This window comes from Cryptotermes secundus, unplaced genomic scaffold (assembly GCF_002891405.2).
Source record: "Cryptotermes secundus unplaced genomic scaffold, Csec_1.0 scaffold400, whole genome shotgun sequence".
NCBI lineage: Eukaryota > Metazoa > Arthropoda > Insecta > Blattodea > Kalotermitidae > Cryptotermes > Cryptotermes secundus.
In genome coordinates this window covers 1,765,209-1,779,934 of record NW_019723908.1, presented here as the reverse complement: position 1 = coordinate 1,779,934, position 14,726 = coordinate 1,765,209, and the positions used below count along the sequence as shown (strand labels likewise).

Genomic DNA, 14,726 nt, shown 5'->3' with positions numbered 1-14,726 from the left:
TGTAATCAAGAGGAGACATAATGAAAACTGTAGAAAGGGAGATGCTGTCCAAACAGACATTGTGTTGTGTTTGCTGCTGAAACTTTGGACACAGAAGACCCTCTGTAATTACTGCTATATTCACTGAATGTTCTGATTAGTACGTAAAGAGACTGCCAGTTCTCAATCCAGTGGAGTCAAATTCACTGGCACGGCAATATTAGAGAGCAATTAGTTGGCTGAAGTGCTACTACCAAGTTCTACAATTACATCTGCCTCTCTATCTTCTGTCTTTCTCATCTTCCTTTTATCTCTTGCTCTTTATCCGCCTTCTCTCTCTGTCCCTTACACCCCCAAGTGCTTTACAAAGAATATTGTGTCCAGTGACCATATGTCATTTGCGTAACCCTTCTCGAAACAGGGATAAAGTTATACAAGACAGACGGGAGGAGTAGGAAAGGGAAATGTTTCACTACTATCCTTTTTATATTCCGAAAGAAAAAGGGAAGTAATTAATGATGTGTTATTATAAGCGTTCAAAAGCATTCTTGCGTAAATTTCGTTATTTATGAAGAGGAAAATTACGCTGTGGATAAAAATTTTAATCGTAAAATGCAGGTTTCGATTTCAGTAATGTCTGTTCTTCAATATTTCTTGCATCTAACGACACTTTGCCAGATGTGTAGATTGTACATTTTTTAAAGACAGAAGTATTATTAATGATGAAGCGATAGTGAAAAGATTTAGAGCACTGGCCAAGATTATGCTTAGCAGTTGATATTTAATTAAAAAGACATGATAGTGAATAATTTGTATTGTTGTAAAGCCACAAATTATTAGTTTTAATTTTTGAGAGATGGCCGGAAATATTAGCCTACTTTAACATTCCAACGGTTTTCAGTCTTCTCACAGAGCGCACTGGCATTCCGTATGGTTCTTCTAATAAACAGAGATTGTTATCCTAAATAGCATTAACTGATATCTTTGTAGTAGAGACGTAATATCAAGAACATTAGAGACCTGTGCAGAGGAATAAATGACTTTAAGAGGGGTTACCAGCCTAGCAGTAACTTAGTGAAGGATGAGAATGGTGATCTGCTTGCAGATTCCCACAACATTTTGAATAGGTGGAGGAACTACTACTCTCAGTTATTTAATGTACATAGGGTCAGTGATGTTAGGCAGACAGAAATCCATACAGCGGAGCCGTTAGTACCTGATCCTAGCCCTTTTTGAGTTTGAAACTGCAATTTCAAAATTGAAAAGATATAAATCACCAGGTAGTGATCAAATTCCGGCAGAACTGATTCAAGCAGGAGGTAAAATATTACGTTCTAAGGTCCATAAGCAAATTAATTCTATTTGGAATAAGAAAGAATTTCCTGATTAGTAGAAACAGTCTATTATTGTACCAGTTCACAAGAAGGTGATAAAACTGACTGTAGTAATTATTGTACAACATTCTGATAGAATTTGGGATTCCCAGAAATCTAGTTCGGCTGATTAAAATGTGTTTAAACGAAACATAATTTAAAGTCCGTACAGGTAAATATTTGTCTGATAATTTTCCTATGCAAAATGGTTTGAAACAAGGAGATATTTTATCGCCACTACTGTTCAACTTCACTTTAGTATAGGCCATTAAGAAGGTCAAGGCAAACCAGGTGCGACTGAAATTAAATGGAACACATCAGTTGCTGGTTTATGCAGGTGATATGATTATACTAGGTTGTAACGAATGTCACGAACTGAAATTTTATGTATTATTTAAGAGGAATTCAGTCTTTAAAGGGATAAACTTGCCTCCAGTCTTATGAAGATCATACCAATTTTCGTGAAACTCGGTAACATATTTCAAAGATTGAAATTGGGGACACAGACATATATTATTGTGAAATAATGAACCTTTTTTACCTTTTCATGTAGAAATCAGGCTAGCAATCATTCCTAAAAGTGAGGTTATATCTAAAAATTACCTAGTAGTAGGAGTTTTGTAAGATTTGAGGCTTTCACGGCGGTGACTATGAAGAAAGCAGTCTTATGGGATTTGGCACCGTGTATATGTGGTGTTAACCGACGTTTCGGAGGAACGTATCGCCTCCATCTTCAGGGTAGAAGAAAAAATATAAGAAATCTGCAAGCGAAGAGACCGTGCTGCTTTTACCGGTTCTCGCGGTCTCTTCGCTTGCAGATTTCTTATATTTTTTCTTCTACCCTGAAGATGGAGGCGATACGTTCCTCCGAAACGTCGGTTAACACCACATATACACGGTGCCAAATCCCAGAAGACTGCTTTCTTCAGTAGGAGTTTTCACTGGTGAAAATTACTGTTAGAAGTGGCTCACTAAAGTAAGAAAATAGGCGTCATAAGTTCTTCCCTGAACTTCTTGTTTAAATTATGCAAAATAACTACAACAGTTAGAGGCCTCTGTCGGAATGTTGAATGTGACCCGGTATAAGACTTTGTGGCGCGGAGTAAGAAGACGGCAGCGCCCCTAGCGACACAGTAACTTGGCTTCTATTTCGACATCAAATATTAAGAAGTTAATATTGCCTTGGAAAGTGCTTTAACAGTGGAGTTTCCGCCTGGGACACAGCGCAGTAAGGGCTAAGCGCATCACCGTTGTCTGCCCCTCCGTAACACTTCGATACATGCGTTTCAGTTCTGTCTCGTTTCCAGAGGCTGGATGTTTTCAGAAAAGCTTTGTTAAAATGTGGTAACTCGCACATCTATCAGCATCACGTGTTTCAGTGTGTTGTGATAATTATGCTCTTACACGCTGTGTTGCAGAGCTGTATAACTTGGGTTCTCACTCAGAAAGAACAGAGTTTATTATAAAGAAATATTGGAAGCACTGAGAAAATTACATACTCGAGTACTTTATGACTTCTACTCATTACTAAATAGGAATATTGTGAGGATGATTAACCCTTTCAGGTGTAGCAGTTTCTATATATACAGTGTGCTTCCATTTTGCTGAGAGCTAATTTGTGGGTTTCGTATGGTTCTCAAAAGACGAAATTAACGATATTTTTTTCCATAAAGAACTTTAACATTGTCTTTGTAACAGAAATGCAGTGTTTTTTCTGTGAAACAAGGGCTGAATTTACTTGAACCTCATGCTGAAAAGTGTTGAAATATTGAGGATGAAACAGATATGGATGTAGAATGCACTGAAAAGATACGAAATGCCTCGAATAAACGTAAAACAGCCGTTTAGAAGATATAGGCTTATATAAGGATAATATTAATAAGGAAGGGAAAATAGTGTACACTGGATTAAACTGGCTCAAGATATAATCTAGGGCTTGGAATAATGAGAATATTCTAACGGTAACAATAAACAACAAGACAATCACCATAGCTTAGTCGGCATAGCGATGAGCTTGGGCTGAAAGGCAGAGGAATATGAGATCGACTCTCAGTAGGCGCAAAAGAAATTTATGGTCTCCACACACTCCACACGGACTATTAGATCCACTGATCCTCCTGTTGGGACCATGGGCGGCTCTTTAGGCGGAGTTAATATGGCCGGGGATTGAAGCTCACCACTCATCTTCAGTTGATGCCTTTGTTAACAATGCATTTATTTCTACCATGACTTCCCCATTTGTCTTCATTACATGGTTTCCAACAATTAGCACAGGGACAGCTTCACTTATACCTTTACATCAACAGAACTATATCTCCATCCACCCACACACCCACCCATACACCCACCAGTGGCTCTACAGTTCTTTTCTTGGACCTTGGCCGCTTTTTCGGTTTATTGCTTCTATACACAGAAGGTAAGACTCCTTGGACGGGGGACATCAACATTACTCGTACTATTGACAACAAATGATGTCCCCTGGCCTTAACGACTAGCACAAATAGGCCTATAAACTAATTATATTAAAGCAGATTTGGGCCTGTAAGAACGGCAATGAACGTACGAAAGCTTGCACAGCCAGAGACGTTAACAATTGGAACCAGAGCACAGCAGTTTCAAGCATAAGGGTTGGGTGAAACTAAATTGTGTCAAAAATCATAATTGTCGTTAATAGCATTTCACTTAGCATCGTGATGCTGCAAAGTGCGAATCGAATTACGAAAGTAATTTGCGATATAAATTTCAGCAGAAACTGATATTCCTATAAATAAACTGTGCTAATCTACCGGCCGCTGCCCACTGCTTTGAACAAAAACGGCATATGTTTTCCCTGTTATTTGTTTTGCAATGATTTTATATGGTTCTAATCTACGGAAAGGAAACTAATACGAAATTAAAGCGTTAAGGTTGTTTTTCATTTTCAGACAAATATGGAAATGGCACATTAGCATTTTTTTCTCTCTGGCGTGTAATGTGTTAAAAGAAACATAACCTATAGGAATTAATTAAATAATTTTCCTGGGGAGTAAAGCGCGGCCGGCGCGTAAGGCTGACAACCTTACCGCCATCTTTGAGCCTATTATATAGATAATGTGGGACCCTCAACATCTCACAACCCTATGGGCCTTCACGGCCTGGTACAGGGATAGATCTACTTCACTTTTTAACCTATAGGACGTGGTAGCGTAGTTGGTTGAGTCACTATGATACAAGTCGGAAGGTCGCGGGTTCGAGTACCGATGAAGTGGATTGTTTCAATTTACCTAATCCTTCGACCCGCATTATGGCCCTGGGGTCGACTCAGCCTCTAACAGATATAAATGCCAGGAATCTTCTTGAGGGATAAAGGGTGGCCGGCGCGTTAGGTGGGAAAACTTACCGCCACCTGTGAGCCGATTCTCTAGGAAAAATGTGGGAGCTTCGAAGTCTCACAACCCTATTGGGTCTTCACGGCCTGTTACAGGGATAGGTTTGTTTACTTTTTTAGGAATAAAGTATACAGGTCACCTGATATCCTTTATATAGTTGGGAATAGTTATGCTAGGTCCTCTTGAGACACAGAAATTTGGTAAGAAAAGAGGAGGAGGAGAAGGAGGACTTTACTGTTGACCTCAGAAGTATAAGTTGTGAGGATTAATGTATGGGGCTGGCGAAGGATCGTGTACAGTGTCAGGTTTTGGTAATATGGGTGTCGAAAATTTGATTCTGCCACGAGAGTCGATCAATTAACAGAGTGTATAGTTTTAAAAATAAATGAAAATTAATTATATACATAATTGGTGAATGAATTTATATTAACATTTAAACGCTACAGAAGAGATGCGTTGCATAGAGACATTATTGTCTTCATCTTAATTACGTTTGTTGCGTGTTTTCATCTGTGACGTAACCGTACAACTTGTCAACCATGTAAGACTTAAGGTCATATTCAGAAATTCAGCACTAAATATATGAAAGCAACAATGAAGATTTAAAAACAAAAATGACATTTGTTTCTTTCTTAACCCACTGTCATTGATGGAAGCAAGTCTTCCGGTGGTTCTGGTGAAGTTACATGCGCCAAAGTCTATATCTGCGTATAAGATGAAAGTGGATATGGCCGTAAGTTGAAGGTAGATTTCCATGAAAATATATTGTGAGTTTGTTGAAATCTGCAAATTTTTTGTGTTAATTTCGTAAAGATATTTCGAAGAGAGTGAGAATCGATTAATTTAATCAACATGGCATAGAAAGAAATTAATACAAGGTTTTGAAAAGCTGTCACAGAAGCCTATTATATTCTCTTCCAAAAATTGAATTATCTCACATTCTAAACGCTGGTCTAAATGTTTGAATGTACTTATGTCATTCTTTAATTTCCACTGAAAATGACATTTTATTTTAACACCTCACTCCAACTACATAACCTCTTCACCCCGTTCCGGAATCAGTTTAGCAATTGCAATTATTTAGTCGATTATTGAGCATACGTTTGTATCTGTAGCAGCATGCAAATCCACCACCCCCCTCCCCCACCCACGTACAATACTGACCAACCAGTACATTAATTGAGCAATTACACTCTTGTGTCGATTTCCCCGTACTGTATCTCACCGTGAAATAATGTTAATGGGCCAGTCATTCGCTTTACGAATGGAGTTCCTGTAGGTTTCATCACCAGGATATCAATCCAACTATTTTACCAATAAACTTGATCATCAGGTTCCGATATTGATGATGTGATTGTAACTGAGCTGCTACTCAATCTCTGCACTGGCTTAAAGACAGGGTAGAGGAAATGGGACTCGTCTGTGGGTTAACATGTTTGGCGTGAATATTGGTGGTAATGTCCGCATAACAATGAACCACAAGTCTCTTGTTTATTTGATTCTGCTCCGCTTGGTGCCTGCTTCTTGCCCTTGCATTTTTGACTTACTGTTAGACGGGGAAAGTTAAAACAAAATTGTGGCGTGCTATATGACGTCCATAGCTGCGCAACGGCTGCAATGGGAACGCATATTTCAGCGACAACGAATACTTGGAAAATGTTGCGTTCCCACAGGGATGAATTGAATACCAACAGAGGGCTGCGTAGGAATATCAGTGGCAACGAATTGTTCGTTGCGTAACAACGGATCAAACCAAACACTTCTATAAGGTGTTTTGTATTGAGTAAGGCTAGCATTTCCTAAGTAACTGTTTGTTCATTGCGTAACAATACAATGCCATGATGTTCTATAGAAGTCCTTCGACGTTTCGGACGAATATTTTGTTTCCTTATTTGGGGTCGAAACGAACGAGGCGTCTGCTCTCTTTCTTGCCTGATTCGTTCTGACTTCTGACTTAGTTTACTGATCGATCCTAAAGATGGTGCCAGTGTATCCCTCTTGGACTGCACGGGGTCACAGCCCACAGGATAGTATCCTTCATAGTCAATGGTGTGAATACCTCGAATATGACATAAATTATTCCTGTTAAAATTAAATATATTCACGAGAATACATTAGAAAACCGAGATTAACGGCCGTGGGGATCCGTTACGTTGACACGCGACACCCTCTATCCGCTAAAATTGGCAATATTTTTTTCATTTTTTTTTTATTGCTAGTGGGGTGGGACTAAGTCCCTTGTACTGCGGCCACTTCTGGCCTATTGTACCAGCCCCAGGTGATAGGTGACGGTGATTGTGGAGCAATTGCTGGAATGAAGATTGGCCGGGGAAACCGAAGTACTCGGAGGAAACCTGCTCCAGGGCACTTTGTACACCACAAATCCCACTTGACCAGACCCGAGATCGAACACGGGCCGCCGCGGTGGGAAGCCAGCGACTAACCGCTTGAGCTATGGCGCGACCTTAAAATTGGTAATAACTTCGCCGACAAGCAGCGGTCGCTCTGTCGGAATAGTTCGCTTGCGAACTACAGGCCACGGAGTTTGTTTTTTACATTAAAATTTTTGCATTTTAAAAATAAAGGAATTTTATCGAATTTACCGGTAATGTTATGTTATATACGTCACTGATTCACAGTTTGTCATGTTTCATTACGCCTCGACACAAATAAGTTCAGAAAGGACTGTGATACGCTATTATAGTGACGTAAGCGGTAAACTGGCGCTGGAGTGGGGGGTGGCGAAAGATGTAGAGAACTGTGATAATTTCTTTAAAGCCATTGCGTGACAATTTGGGGTCAGTGGGAAAGAAAATAAAATAGAAGGAAGGAAGAATATCTTCACAAACATAAAACACACACCTCATGTTACAAATAGCCTCCCATTAGAAGTCATTTCCTGGGGAAGTTTTGGAAAAGGGTGTTGGAAGTTTATAAGATTACGGGTATTGCAACCAGATGGGTGCGCCTGAAAGGGGCGTGTGAGGGACCAACGCGTGGGAAGAACAAAATATAAAATTAAGTTTATGAAGTTTCTGAAAATAACAGAGATTTAGAAAGGCGATAAAAGTTCTTGAAGTTTAACTGGAAATACATATGAGAGGGACGTCAACGGCCACTGTAAACCTTCTCACAAAGTTTATTTATGAAAAATAAGACGTTGCGATCATTAGATATCCATCGTTATGTGGAAATTACATGTAAACTCTTATAAATATTACTGGATATTTGGAATAGTAAAATTTATTTTTGGTATTTATATTTATTTATACTTCAGAATGGGTCCATGTCGCGTCTGTGTAACAAGTATAAATTATTTAACAGTAGATCTTTTTCATCTTTGAAAAAACGACTTAGAAAATTCTGCCAGACATGTCTTAAATATTTAATAAATTCATGTGACATGCCAAAAATATTTTAGCTGAAGCTAATTTTTATTCTTTTTTCTACATAAAACCGTATATATTCTAGAATTCTGTATATTACATTACGGAATACGCCATTTGCAATCTTCTATTGCATGCAGGTAAATAAATTACGATAATTTCTCAATATATCTTCACCATCGTCAATGAAAGAACAGCCCCTTTTCAGTGATAGCCTTCGTTAGAAGATTCTGCCAGATTGCGCCCGGTATTCACTTCTTTGGTTTTCGCAACAATTTCTTTAGAGAGCAAGGTCGTCAGCTTTGCATGCAATCTCTAACCTGGAGGACTAAGTCCCTGTAATTATATTACGCAGTGACAAGGTTGCGCAGTTATACCCCTAGGCACCGGGTTCCCTTTTCGTCGCCTTCGACTGCTCACAGGGCTACGGTGGCGGATTCTAACCTCATAAACACATTTAAGTCAGAATCGTTTTACAGAGCATGAAAGCTTTTAGACTCATTAGTTCTTATAAATAAATCAATGTAAGTTAGAATATTGGGCCGCGCCATAGCTCAAGCGGTTAGTCCCAGGTTTCCTACCGCGGCGGCCCGGGTTCGATCCCGGGTCTTGTCAAGTGGGATTTGTGGTGGACAAAGTGGCGCTTGGGCAGGTTTCCTCCGAGTACTTCGGTTTCTCCTGCCAATTTTAATTCCACCAGTTGCTCCACAGTAACCCTCACCCATCATCTGGGGCTGGTACAATAGGCCGCAGTAAAATGGACTTGGTCCCACCCCACTAACAACAAAAAAACTTAGAATATTTATATTTTTGAACCGTCTCCAGTGCGTTCCTCTTTTAATTCGTTCCAGTTTGCCTACATTTCTCTATTATTATGTGGAAATGGTACTTTATTGTGAATTATTAGCATTGATTTCCATTTGCTCACAAGTTTCACAAATTGTCAAAGCATCCAAGTAAATACCAATACTTTGTGTTGCTAGGCTCGATATGTTTGTCAAAATTTTCAGGTCATGCCAATAGCATGCCAAATTTAAATAATGGTAGCATAAAGAGGCCTCTGAATTCTTACAGTAGGCTACTGGAGCGAAACGCCTGTCTGTTAAGATGAACAGAAAATATGTCCCGCCTCGCAGAATCCTGTGTCTAATACGTGGAAGGGTCAACACAAACTGACCCTGTCGTTGCCACGAACTATCAGATTCAATAAATTTCTTGAGCAGAATCTGACGACAAGCATTGCCGTCAGCAAGACATGCCAACAGAATGTGACGAACTGGAGGACCACTAAGCGCTCCTGTCGCTACTTAACTGTTGACTCTGCTGTCACTGGATACTGTCTGCTAGAAGGGTTTAAGTGTCATGTTTCACAGTTAACGAGCTCACAAACTAAATAACGAAAACAAAGTTACGATATATCTAAGATACTAACTAAAAGAATGATGTAAATACCAACTAATTAAGAACCTATTAACAATATAACACACTATGTATCTAAAGTCATGTTAGGTGCGTCCCTGTCACCACGGAATGGCGCGTTCTCAGGTTGTGGATGGAGGAAACGGCCTCCAGATATGGAGGGAAGCTGTGAAGATATTGAATAAGCAGTCGCTGACTACCGACAAGAGATGGTGCTGCAGCTTAAGGGTTGGGCATGTGACTAAAACGCATCCCCTAAAACATAAGTTTCTTACGAAATGTCACAAAGAGCCTCAGAACGGGACGGAACCTGTGGAGGGTTCTTGTGAACACGGTAATGAATTTGATTTGTTTCCTTCTGGCCTGTCACACTAATAATATTATAAAAGATAAAACAACTCCGTCCAGTGTGACTGTTAAAGTTTTTACTACTTCAATTCTTAACACCCTTTCATGTTTCGGTCCCTATAGACCATCATCAGAGGGACATCGATACTCTTTGGAAACCACTATTACAGTGGGTGTTTGTAATGCACAATATATACAAAATCCAAAGTTTTACAACTACAGCGGTTGTCTTCGTATATTAAAGTTTTTAAAAACTTTTGTTAATTAAGTTAAAATTTATAAACCAAATGGTTCGTGTCTCTTCTCTTATCGCCTTTCTTGACGGGGGCCGAACTTTTGCCGCCTGTCTTGTAATGAACCTTCGGGTTCCATAAATTGCTGGGAATTAAGTATGTAACGAAACCAAATTACTGACAAGCTGGCTAACAATGTAACTTCACAATGCTAAAGAAACCGACTAAGAGACTGAGAGTTCACAAAATATAAGGCCGATTAATTAAGAAACTGACGGATTGTGTGGGATAAGATCTTCAGTTGAGTGGTCACCAGATATTGAGTTCGTGAAGAAATGCTCTGTTTTTGTGCAACCCGAAGAGTTTATTACGGTCGCAAAGCCTGCCAATTGATTCTTCCCTGAAACACATGAAAGTGTTTCGCCCCTACTGCTCTTACATCCATATGACTCCAAAGAAATGCCTTCATTTCGAATATTCCAAAAGAAATATCCCTCAAAATGTTTTCACGATCCTTGCCAACGGATATTTCTGATACTCGCAATAAGCATCATGCGAACTGAAGGATCCTTGCAAATTTCCATGTCTTAAATTCCTGACAGCTGAAATATTAACGTTTCAGCAGTAAGAAATCCTTAAGTCAGAGAGCATCAGCACCACTCAGTGTAAGGTACTACACGTAAATTCTATCCGGTTATTTTCTTTAGAACATATGAAAATCTGTTAGTGCAATTATTTTGTAAAATTTGAAGAAAAAAAAAACAGCATGTCGGTAGGACAAAATGTATATGCCATTAATTCTGAAAATGTTTTGGCTATAAATACCGAGTACTTAAGCATGTGCGTGTGAGAACATCGTAAATATATCCGTAAATTTTATCTTGGTGATAAAGACGGAAAATGTATGAAAAAATGGGCCCTTCACCCAGCGTCTGGTTGCCAGAGAATATTCTAATGTACGCATCAGATGTGAAAGATTAAAATCTTACTTACCTGTTAATTCTCTATGATTTCTTGTGCATTAATATTTAAGATAATAATATGAGGAAAGTTGAAATTTCTAAGATCATATCTGTACAATTTAAATTTGGAATTACCTAAACTACTGAAAGATTGGGTAATTTGATCATGAGGTGATTTAATTATTAATTTCTTGTTCTTATTAGACCCCCTGGTCCCACTCAGCCTCATATTCAATAGATATCGAGGACGAGTTTCTTGGGGGTAAAGCGGCCTCATCGTGAAACTGACCACTCAACTCCTTCTAGTGCTTAGGTCAAGAATGGTGGAGCTATAACTGCCCTTCTCCATATTTCTTCATTGACTATTTCTTAATTAATTAAGGACAGGGACAACTAGGCTCCTCATATGATTTGAAGTAGGTCTGTTATATGGAATTTAGGAACTGCCAGTTCTCAGAACTTGTTTCTCTCAACTGGCGGAATTCAACAGAAGTTTATCCCATAAAATAAAGCCGAGCTAGCCGGTCCGACCGAAACGTTCTAGATTTCTCGTCCGGAGGTTCTCGGTTCGAATTTTGGTTGTCACACAAATTATCCTGAATGAGGATTTTCTTTGTTTCCTCACACCAATACAAACGCCGTTATATTACAGCGATTGGGCTACAACTCCTTCCTTTCAAATCCTTTACAATTATATTATTAATCGACGCTATATGACACAGATGCTAACAGCGTCGTGAATTACCCCCCCTTCCCAAATGTATAGTCACTTGGCTTGCATCCTGAGTACAGTTCTGACCTTCTTCAAATGACTCTCATACTCAAAGGTTACACTTCTGCTATAATAGATACAGCGGGCCGAGCGATGTGTTTGTAATTGTTAACATATATGATATGATTATTTGCCAAAAATTGGATATGTTTGTCACCTGTCTCCACGCAATATTCACAAACCTTCTTCAGCTCTTCACTAGTTATCTCAGCCACACTGAAAGATAAATATAAATTTCGTGCTACCGCAATGCTATTTTTTATATTCCGCCAAGAAATTATCTCAGTGAAGGTTTATTCCTTTTTATTATATATTACAACAAAAAAATTGCAAAATTTTAGGTACGAACAGCTTCCACGTTTGAAGTTAACACTGATGAAACGTCATTAATATATATCAGGAAACTGGTGGTAATAAAAATGGGTTAGTCCCTAATAATGTGATCCAAATTCAGAATTTCATAGAAATATACCAATTGGTTGAAAAATTGCTAGGTGATAATTCTGCGGGGAGATAATTACATGTGCATAAGAAGTCATGTCAGAAGTCTGTGTTTCTTTACAGTTTACGAAAGCTAAAATAATTGTAAATAATCGTATGAATCTCTATGCCGGTTATGCAATTTATTCTTAATATTACCTGTTTGTAAGCAAACGGTTAAGTTAAATCTGAAAACGACGGCTAGGAAAAGAGTAAATTTTTCTTTTTTCCTGTGGCGCTACAGCCCCAATTTGGGCCTAGGCCTACCTCCATGAAACTCTCCGTTTCACTTCGGTAAGAAAAGAGTAAATACACTTTCAAAATATCTCGAATTCCGCTGCCCTCAGTTTGCTGTTTCTGCCACAGTAAATCTGTGTTAATTAACTGAAAGTCACCAGTAACGTCGGTACAAGTACTAGAATCAAACCACAGCCGGAATTCTAGTGTGCTTTACAGTTAGCCTCTCGTTAATAAACACTGTTACGAGTTCTCGTAAGGGAGGCACATGTAAACAACTAACAGCTTGAAAAAAAGCAGTCTTCTGGGATGTGGCACTGTGTAGATGTGGTGTTAAACGACGTTTAGGAGGAACGTATCGCCTCCATCTTCATGGTAGAAAGAAAAATAAGAAAATCCGCAAGCGAAGAAACCGCGAGCAGTCTGCTTGTCCTGGTTCTCATGGTCTTTTCGCTTGCGGATTTTCTTATATTTCCTTCTACTCTGAAAATGGAGGCGATATATTCATCCGAAACGTCGGTTAACACCACATCTACACGGTGCCACATCCCAGAAGACTGCTTTCTTCATAGTCACCGCCGTGAAAATCTCAAATCTTACACTAAGAGCTTCTTTTTATTGTAAAGATCAGACAGGTCTGAGTACTAATAACGCAGTTAGCACATACGTTTCCATGATAGTCGTCTATCATAGTCTTTACGGATAAAAATAAATAGGCTAACAGTTTAATTTTTTAATATTAAAAGAGTTTTTACAAGGAACATAAATGTTTAGGGAACAGGAGAACTCAGTCTGTTAATACCAGTAGCAACATTATTTCAGGCGTTTAGTTTTTAGCCGTTCGAACGTTGTGACGGCATATTCAATTCCCGCTGATAATATAAATATATGTCAATAATTTTCATTCTTTTGATGTACTTTACATGCAGAACTATCATTCATATACTAATATATACATATATATATATAAATATTGTATTTATTTTTACTGATAAAATCCTATTATATTGCCAACATATTTCGGTCGACTACTATCTTCAAGGGATACCAAATGTTAGTTTACAATACATGGACTTAAAAGGTTTAAAGCATCTAGGTAATTTAAATACAGTCGTCAAAATTTACAGTTAATTAAAATTAATGTTATGCTGAGTTTCATTAATACAACTAGCTCTTAGATACAGTGTCAGTGTTAGTTTTCATTGTGTTTGTATCACACTGCGCAGTACCGTTTTATTGGTTCTATGAGGTTAAGTACGGGATTTTAAATCTTTTATGTACATACATTTTAAACCCTTCTTTGATGTTTAATTTTTTCTGAAGATGATTATCTTATGACCTAAACATGTAGGGTATGTAATAGTTACTGATCAGTAAGAAGGGAATAAGTAACATATACTTGCATGGTGATTTCGCATGTTATTATAAGTCTGCGTTTCTTTATTGTATTGTGTTGTTCTCTATATTCGTAGATGGAGGTCTTGCGATGAGCCGTCCTCTCCTCCCCCTTGAGAGCTTCTACAAATTTTGTGAGAGAATATATTAGAATTAATTTTGAATTAGTGCTCTGTAGGGCTTAGAAATTGTCGAAGAAGAAGAAAAGAGGATTTTAATTTTAGCAAAATTTAATCAAAATTTTGCTAGTAGTATATATGTAGTAACTATTGTTGTATGTGTGTGTAAGGGCCATAAAATCAGGCCCTAGTATTTAGTGTTAGTAAGTTCTAAAACAAGTCCATAAAGACCTTTTGAGCCATCCAAAGCATTTCTCACATTTTATGGAATCCTAAGGTCCATTACAATGTTCACAAGAGAGAGCTACTGAACCTCCTCATGAGCCAGTTGAATTTACTCCTCAGCTTCGTATTCTGTTTCTGTAAATCTGTTTGCATAGTATCCTCTAGTCTATAGCTAATCTTCATAATATTCCCTTCCCTTTAGGCTTTCCGGCTGTAATTTTACAAGCATTTTTCATCTTCCCATGCGTCTCCCATCTCAAATTACGAGTATGAATCTCATCTTTGTGGAAGATTCTCCGTCATTATATTATTTAACTTACTCTCAAGTATAAATTTTGTTGTAAGATTTGAGGCTTTCACGGCAGTGACTATGAANAATTTTGTTATTACTCGTATTTGTTCTCAGACACTTCAATCTATGTTTTAGCTT

The 14,726-nt window shown here is 38.3% G+C and overlaps 1 long non-coding RNA gene across 1 annotated transcript in view; it reads left to right on the top strand.

Moving 5' to 3' along the window:
• Window positions 1–14,101, top strand: part of LOC111862090 — a 196,699-nt gene extending 182,598 nt beyond the window's left edge. The window contains exon 4 of the long non-coding RNA XR_002842365.2: window positions 14,030–14,101. This is a non-coding gene — a long non-coding RNA (uncharacterized LOC111862090). The remainder of the gene's footprint in view (window positions 1–14,029) is intronic.
• The last annotated feature ends 625 nt before the right edge of the window (window positions 14,102–14,726 follow it).